Genomic DNA, 2,284 nt, shown 5'->3' with positions numbered 1-2,284 from the left:
AACTTTGTATTATCAGCTCGTAATTGGGCCACAAGCTCCCTCAATTCTTGCAACTCGTCCTCCATTTCTACAAAAACCAGCCAAGAAAAACCAAATAGAGTTACCTGTGATCCCTGTCCCCGCTGCTGTTCTGTTCCCAACGACTAAGAAAAAAAAAACAACAACAACACATATATCCACGCCTCAGATCTACACAAGAAAAAAAAAGGAAAACCCTGCCGACTACGCCAAATGTGGCAGGCAGTACAAGAGAGGGAGGATAGAGAGAGAGTAAGAGAGACAAAGAAAAATCGACTACGCCACCCTGGTCGCTAAGCCAGGGAAGTGTCCTGTTAAAGACACACAGGTTCGGTGTTTCCCTTACATAAATAGTCCGAGACGTGGATATGGAAAAATACAAAAATATATTCTTTAATTTAGACAAAGATAAAATACTGGCGTGCCAGTCAGTTAGGTTCAATTATAACATCACACAATAAACAGCTCACAGGACTCGTGGTCACCCGAAGCAGGACGAGCTAGTGCCAGACGTCGCTAGTGTCAGCGATGGTAAAAGAGCACCCACACGTGCACTACACGTCACTCAAATCACGTCAACCAAGACCAATCACCTTGGATTGCAGACCACACACTGTGTCTCATCAGGACCCGCCACCTTAATTGGACAACTAGCCCTCCTGCTCCGGGCTCACAGTGCCTGAAACACAAGAAATAAAGAATTATAAAAAAATAAATCAAAGCAAATAAATCAAACAATTATCCTCACCTATGGGTACCCATATACAGGACACAACATGCGAGACATACAATAATATACGTAACTAAAAAGAAAACACTCCGCAATCCACTCAAACCTGCACTCATCAGTGTCAGTGATGGTGAATGGATCGCTACGGGCCAACAGGAACAATCTCCCCAGGCCGGTTACCACTCACAATCCCTCTTTCCCTTGGGACCAGTCGGGGATAATCTCACAGTGAGCAAAGAAAATAAACAGTAATTATAATACAAATAAAACACAAAACACCCAAAACTAAGAAAACAAAACACCAATTACCAAGCAAACTGATAAATCAACAAGCAAACCCAAAAAAGCACAAAAGGTAAATTACACAGAAAAACAAAACAGAATTACACACGCAAGCAAAATAACTCAAACAAAAACATTAATAGGAACAGAACAGCAGCGACGACAAGTCCTAGAGCGGGCAAGTGTAGTCTTCAAGTGCCCTTAAAACGGCAAATCGATCCACCTGCAAAAGCCGGACTATGAGCTAAAATATGCATAGCATTAATTTACTGTTGTACAATTGATCGCACATACCAAACATGCGGAGATCGCGCCACTCGCCCAGTCGACAAGAGATGAAAAAGCCCAATGATACGCTGGAATACACAGACCCCATAATATTAACTATTCGCTCATTAATTAAATACAGCCAAAAGGGCCAAAGATAGACCTACCAGGAAGTCAAGCAGCAATACACCCCCGATGCTGAATGCAACTCATACCGAAACGGTGGTATCCGGAAAACAGCGCGTGTTGCCAGGCATGCAACCCTCAGCACAACGTGTGCTTTTCTGCGAACAGCCCAGAACCTGACAAAAGTAACACTCAATCTAATGTTCATTAGGCTCAAGCATAAAAACCAGCCGCCACACTCACCTCAGCCAGAGCACCAGACAGTCGCAACAATAATGACGTGCTAGAACGCGGTCGCACATTCACGCAATCTCCGGTGACAACACCGCCACCTTAATATACCCCTTGGAAGGAATTACCATAATTATTATCAATGAATTGAATGCCGATCACCTGCGTGCATCTAGGGCGGAGTCTCACTCTACAGAGAGGACGTCAACAAACAGCGGCACTTCACTACACCTACACTGGCTCCAAACGTCTATAGGGAATTTAAGGATGGGAAGTTGAACTTGAACTTGAAAGCTCTTCCAGTTCTGACAGCTGTGTCAGAGCAGACAAAAGCTATGGCACACCTGGATGTGGATGACACCAAACACCATGAGGACAAGGACAGCCAAGGTGCAAAGGAGGCAGAAGGTGTAGGAAAAATAACAGATGTCATCAACAACCAGATGATCAATCCTTTCACATGTGAAGAACAAGAGCTGATCAACATTTCAACAGGCCACAAAGCCACATCTTCTGACTTGATCTGCGCTCGTGAAAAAGGACTTGAGGCACTTGCTGCAGCTAGAAGAACAGACAGTGAGAAAGTAGCCCAAATTAAACTCTCAACCTTCGCAGCAAAGCCAAAGAAGT

At 44.1% G+C, this 2,284-nt stretch overlaps 1 long non-coding RNA gene across 4 annotated transcripts; it reads right to left on the bottom strand.

Moving 5' to 3' along the window:
* Positions 1–420: 420 nt before the first annotated feature.
* LOC143744235 (uncharacterized) lies at positions 421–1,866 on the bottom strand. 4 transcript variants are annotated; one of them, XR_013205818.1, is made up of 4 exons: positions 1,465–1,866; positions 1,325–1,386; positions 855–1,253; positions 421–697 (listed from the first exon to the last, which is right to left on the bottom strand). It is a non-coding gene; the product is annotated as an uncharacterized LOC143744235 (long non-coding RNA). The 4 variants fall into 4 exon arrangements; XR_013205816.1 differs by lacking the exon at positions 421–697 and having other exon boundaries at positions 717–1,033; positions 1,113–1,253; XR_013205817.1 differs by lacking the exon at positions 421–697 and having other exon boundaries at positions 717–1,253; positions 1,465–1,599; positions 1,667–1,866.
* Between the last annotated feature and the right edge of the window lie 418 nt (positions 1,867–2,284).

The sequence above is a fragment of the Siphateles boraxobius genome, unplaced genomic scaffold (assembly GCF_051911475.1).
Source record: "Siphateles boraxobius isolate OS27281-9 unplaced genomic scaffold, OSU_SipBor_1 2, whole genome shotgun sequence".
NCBI lineage: Eukaryota > Metazoa > Chordata > Actinopteri > Cypriniformes > Leuciscidae > Siphateles > Siphateles boraxobius.
Note: the sequence above shows the minus strand (reverse complement) of the source record. Positions and strands in the feature narration are given on the sequence as shown.